Here is a 6,324-nt window from a genome sequence, read left to right as displayed (position 1 = left end):
TCTTCAGCGCAAATTAATCATTAAACACGCTTGCTTTTAAACCGTGTATTATATTTACAAAGGTACACTCACCAGAGGTGCCTTCTCTGCCTTCAAGGTCCGCGAGCCTGGGTTGGGAGGGTACTGTCTCCAGGGTGATAAACAGTTCATGGCTGTCGGGGAGAACGGTTTCTCTGCTTGTCTGGTGTGCGCTATCTTCAGCCTCCCCCTCCTCATCATCTTCCTTGTCCCCAGAATCCTCATCCCTGTTGCGTGAGACTCCCTTGCAGGAGTCCATGTACAGGTGTGGGGTAGTTGTAGGGGCACCCCCTAGAACTGAATGCGGCTCATCATAGAAGCGGCATGTCTAGGGCTCTGACCCCAAGCGGCCGTTTGCCTTTTTGGTTTTTTGGTAGGTTTGCCTGAGCTCCTTAAGTTTCGCGCAGCACTGCTGTGGGTCCCTGTGATAGCCTCTGTCCTTCATGCCCTTGGAGATTTTTTCAAATATTTTGGCATTTCGTCTTTTGGAACGGAGTTCTGATAGCATAGATTCAACTCCCCATACAGCAATCAGATCCATGACCTCCCATTCGGTCCATGCTGGAGCTCTTTTGCGATTCTGGGATTCCATGGTCACCTCTGCTGATGAGATCTACAAGGTCACCTGTGCTGATCAGCTTACCAATGCTGGCCAAACAGGAAATGAAATTCAAAAGTTTGTGGGGCTTTTCCTGTCTACCTGGCCAGTGCATCCTGGTTGAGAGCGCTGTCCAGAGTGGACACAATGGAGCACTGTGGGATAGCTCCCAGAGGTCAATACCGTCGAACTGCATCCACACTAACCCAAATTCGACCTGGCGATGTCGATTTCAGCGCTAATCTCCTCGTTGGGGAGGAGTGCAGAAATCGATTTTAAGAGCCCATTAAGTCGACAAAACTGGCTTTGTCGTGTGGACGGGTGCAGAGTTAAATCAATCTAACTTGTAGTGCAGACCAGGGCTATGATAAGATGCAGTAACTGCATCTGGGCTGAGTGGCACATTCAGAAAATTAAGGGCCAGGAGAAGAATAAACTTCATAGACCACAGGTTTTAAAATGATACCACTGTAGTCATCTGCTGTGAAAGCTGTCATCTGTTGTCACCTGGTGTGATATCAAGCAGGCCTTGGATCTTTCTGGTAGCTCTTTTCTGAACCCTCTTGTTTTTCAATAACCTTCCACTGTGGACAAAAGAAGTGTACACAGTATGCCAACATTGGTGTCATCAAAGTCTCATACAGAGGTAAAACCATTAGAATTGGGAGAAATTTTTCGGGGAATAGAAATTTTGACAAAAAATGAATTGAGTGCGGGGGAGGTTCTAAAACTCTTTGAAACTTCAAATCTCGTTCAATTTTTTTTTCAAACAATTGAAAACATTTCATTTTGAAACAGCATTTCATTTTCAAATTTGGCTAATTAATAAAAATCACAAAAAGGAGTGAAAAACACCCAAAATCACAACATTCAAAACAAAAAACTCTTAAAAAATTCATTTTGAGTCAAACATTTTGGTCAATTCAAAACAATTTTTAGAGTTTTGTATACAATAAAAATGTAAAAAAAAAAAGGGTTTAATTCAAATTGAACTGCATTTTTTTTCAAGTTTTTCAGTCCCTCCCCACCCCGCCATAGTCTGAAAAATTCACTATTCACTCAGCTCTAAATACCACTTCCCTACTCCTACTAGACAGGTTTCAGAGTGGTAGCCATGTTAGTCTGTATCAGCAAAAACAATGAGGAGTCCTTGCAGCACCTTAGAGATTAACATATTTATTTGGGCATAAGCTTTTGTGGGCTAAAACCCACTTCATCAGATGCATGGGGCTCAAGGTTGGGGCGCGGGCTTGCCTTGGGTGGCTCCCGGTCAGCAGGGCTAAGGCAGGCTGCCTGCCTGTCCTGGCTCTGTACTGTGCCCCAGAAGCAGCCAGCAGATCCAGCTCCTAGGCGGGGAGTTGGGGGTGGCCTGGGGGCTTCGCGACACGTGCTGCTCTCACCCGCAAGCACTGCCCCCGCAGCTCCCATTAGCTGGTTCCAGGCCAAAGGGAGTGCGGAACTGGTGCTCAGGGCAGGGGCAGTACACGGCCCCTGTGACCCCCCTGCCTAGGAACCAGACCTGCTGGCTGCTTCCGAGGTGCAGCACGGTATTCCAGGATAGGTAGCAACTAGCCTGCTTTGGCTCCGCAGCACTGCCAACCAGACTTTTAATGGCCCAGTTGGCAGTGCTGACTGGAATCGCCAGGGTCCCTTTTCAACCGGGTGCTCTGGTCGAAAACCAGAAACCTGGTCACCCTACACTGGGACACACTGCCCTGTCTCACCGGGGCAAATTTACTGACTGTAGCCGCTAGGCCTCATTGCCCTGACAACTGGTGCAAATAAGGATAAGTGCAGGGTCCTGCACTTAGGACGGAAGAACCCAATGCACAGCTACAGACTAGGGACCGAATGGCTAGGCAGCAGTTCTGCGGAAAAGGACCTAGGGGTGACAGTGGACGAGAAGCTGGATATGAGTCAGCAGTGTGCCCTTGTTGCCAAGAAGGCCAATGGCATTTTGGGATGTATAAGTAGGGGCATAGCGAGCAGATCGAGGGACGTGATCGTTCCCCTCTATTCGACATTGGTGAGGCCTCATCTGGAGTACTGTGTCCAGTTTTGGGCCCCGCACTACAAGAAGGATGTGGATAAATTGGAGAGAGTCCAGCGAAGGGCAACAAAAATGATTAGGGGTCTGGAACACATGAGTTATGAGGAGAGGCTGAGGGAGCTGGGATTGTTTAGCCTGCAGAAGAGAAGAATGAGGGGGGATTTGATAGCTGCTTTCAACTACCTGAAAGGGGGTTCCAAAGAGGATGGCTCTAGACTGTTCTCAATGGTAGCAGATGACAGGACGAGGAGTAATGGTCTCAAGCTGCAGTGGGGGAGGTTTAGATTGGATATTAGGAAAAACTTTTTCACTAAGAGGGTGGTGAAACACTGGAATGCGTTACCTAGGGAGGTGGTAGAATCTCCTTCCTTAGAGGTTTTTAAGGTCAGGCTTGACAAAGCCCTGGCTGGGATGATTTAACTGGGAATTGGTCCTGCTTCGAGCAGGGGGTTGGACTAGATGACCTTCTGGGGTCCCTTCCAACCCTTATATTCTATGATTCTATGAAATCTACTGACTCAGGCCATTGGACTACACTGCCCAGCTCTTAGGGGCGAGTACATTGAATTTGGCCATTAGGCCTCATTGCCCTGCTAAAGAAGGGCAAATATATTGACTCGTGCTAAGGAGGCATAGAACATAGGTTATGTACACCCCAACATCTACACCCTAAGAGAGACGGGACGCACTTGCCTCGCACTAGACAGGGTCTCTCCCAGCCCTGTCACAGCTTGGCATAGATGTATGCCTTTACTGTTTAATAGATGCTGTTATAAATATAAAGGGAAGGGTAACCACCTTTTTGTATATAGTGCTATAAAATTTCTTTTGGCCAAAGGCAAAATCCTTTTACCTGTAAAGGGTTAAGAAGCTAAAGATAACCTTGCTGGCACCTGACCAAAATGGCCAATGAGGGGACACAATTCTTTCAAATCCGGAGGCGGGGAAAAGGCTTTTGTCTGTCTGTCTGTGTAATACATTTGCCAAAAACAAATAAAAAATCCTGTAAAGGTAATAAGTAATCTAGCTAAAAAATGTGTTAGGTTTTTTCTTTGTTTTTTTGGGCTTGTAAATTCGCTGTGCTGAAGGAAATGTGTATTCCTGTTTTTGTGTCTTTTTGTAACTTAAGGTTTTGCCTAAAAAAATTCTCTCTGTTTTAAATCTAATTACCCTGTAAAGTATTTACCATCCTAATTTTACAAAGGCGATTCTCTTACCTTTTCTTTAATTAAAATTCTTCTTTTAAAAACCTAATTAATTTTTGATTGTTCTTAAAATCCAAGGGTTTGGATCTGTGTTCATCTGTACCAATTGGTGAGGACATTATTATCAAGCCTTCCCCAAAAAAAGAGGGTGTAGGGCTTGGGGGAATATTTTGGGGGAAAATGTCTCCAAGTGGGCTCTTTCCCTGTTCTTGGTTTAAATCGCTTGGTGGTGGCAATGTATCAGGTTTTTAACTAAGCTGGTTCCCAAGGCAAGAAAAAAATCTGTGCCTTGGGGAAGTTTTAACCTAAGCTGGTAAGAATAAGCTTAAGGGGTCTTTCATGCAGGTCCCCACATCTGTACCCCAATGTTCAGAGTAGGGAAGGAACCTTGACATGGTGGGAGAAGTGAGATCATTTTGAACCAAAAACACAGCGGAATTTAAAAGGTTTTGTAAAAGGTGATTACAGCTGCAAATTCTGTCTCTTTGCCTGGGGACAGAGCAGCTCCATAACAAAAGGATTTTTCTGTCGGCCGAGAACAGCTATCAGAGACAAAGGTATCAGGTTACAGCACAGCAAATTTTACAAGCCGGTTTTTGTTTCTTTCTAACTCTTGGGTATAGCTAGGTTAAAAACAAAAAGGCTAAAATGACAAAAAGCAACGCCCAACAGAAACTGAAAACAACCAAACTGGAAGCAATACACCAAACAACAACACTCCAAAAACTGGTCAAATTAAAAATACTCAATAAGGAGGCAGCAAAAAAGGCAGAAAAAGCCCAGGAGGTTGCCCACCAAAAAGCCATAAGTCAGGTGCCAGCGAGGTTATCTTAGCTTCTCGCAGAAGCTACTAGATCGCACGCCCTGGTTCTCATGGGTGACTTTAATTTTCCTGATATCTGCTGGGAGAGCAATACAGCGGTGCATAGACAATCCAGGAAGTTTTTGGAAAGCATAGGGGACAATTTCCTGGCGCAAGTGCTAGAGGAGCCAACTAGGGGGGGAGCTTTTCTTGACCTGCTGCTCACAAACCAGGAAGAATTAGTAGGGGAAGCAAAAGTGGATGGGAATCTGGGAGGCAGTGACCATGAGTTGGTTGAGTTCAGGATCCTGACACAGGGAAGAAAGGTAAGCAGCAGGATACCGACCCTGGACTTCAGGAAAGCAGACTTCGACTCCCTCAGGGAACGGATGGGTAGGATCCCCTGGGGGACTAACATGAAGGGGAAAGGAGTCCAGGAGAGCTGGCTGTATTTCAAGGAATCCCTGTTGAGGTTACAGGGACAAACCATCCCGATGTGTCGAAAGAATAGTAAATATGGCAGGCGACCAGCTTGGCTTAACGGTGAAATCCTAGCGGATCTTAAACATAAAAAAGAATCTTACAAGAAGTGGAAGGTTGGACATATGACCAGGGAAGAGTATAAAAATATTGCTCGGGCATGTAGGAATGATATCAGGAGGGCCAAATCGCACCTGGAGCTGCAGCTAGCAAGAGATGTTAAGAGTAACAAGAAGGGTTTCTTCAGGTATGTTGGCAACAAGGAGAAAGCCAAGGAAAGTGTGGGCCCCTTAATGAATGAGGGAGGCAATCTAGTGACAGAGGATGTGGAAAAAGCTAATGTACTCAATGCTTTTTTTGCCTCTGTCTTCACGGGAAGGTCAGCTCCCAGACTGCTGTGCTGGGCATCACAGCATGGGGAGTAGATGGCCAGGCCTCTGTGGAGAAAGAGGTGGTTAGGGACTATTTAGAAAAGCTGGACGTGCACAAATTCATGGGGCCGGACGAGTTGCATCCGAGAGTGCTAAAGGAATTGGCGGCTGTGATTGCAGAGCCATTGGCCATTATCTTTGAAAACTCGTGGCGAACGGGGGAAGTCCCAGATGACTGAAAAAAGGCTAATGTAGTGCCAATCTTTAAAAAAGGGAAGAAGGAGGATCCTGGGAACTACAGGCCAGTCAGCCTCACCTCAGTCCCCGGAAAATTCATGGAGCAGGTCCTCAAGGAATCAATCCTGAAGCACTTACATGAGAGGAAAGTGATCAACAGTATTGTTGAACAGTATTGGTGAACAGTCAGCATGGATTCACCAAGGGAAGGTCATGCCTGACTAATCTAACCGCCTTCTATGATGAGATTACTGGTTCTGTGGATGAAGGGAAAGCAGTGGATGTATTGTTTCTTGACTTTAGCAAAGCTTTTGACACGGTCTCCCACAGTATTCTTGTCAGCAAGTTAAAGAAGTACGGGTGGATGAATGCACTATAAGGTGGGTAGAAAGTTGGCTAGATTGTCGGGCTCAACAGGTAGTGATCAATGGCTCCAGGTCTAGTTGGCAGCCGGTGTCAAGTGGAGTGCCCCAGGGGTCGGTCCTGGGGCCGGTTTTGTTCAATATCTTCATAAATGATCTGGAGGATGGTGTGGATTGCACTCTCAGCAAATTTGCGGATGA

The sequence above is a fragment of the Caretta caretta genome, chromosome 17 (assembly GCF_965140235.1).
Source record: "Caretta caretta isolate rCarCar2 chromosome 17, rCarCar1.hap1, whole genome shotgun sequence".
NCBI lineage: Eukaryota > Metazoa > Chordata > Testudines > Cheloniidae > Caretta > Caretta caretta.
Note: the sequence above shows the minus strand (reverse complement) of the source record.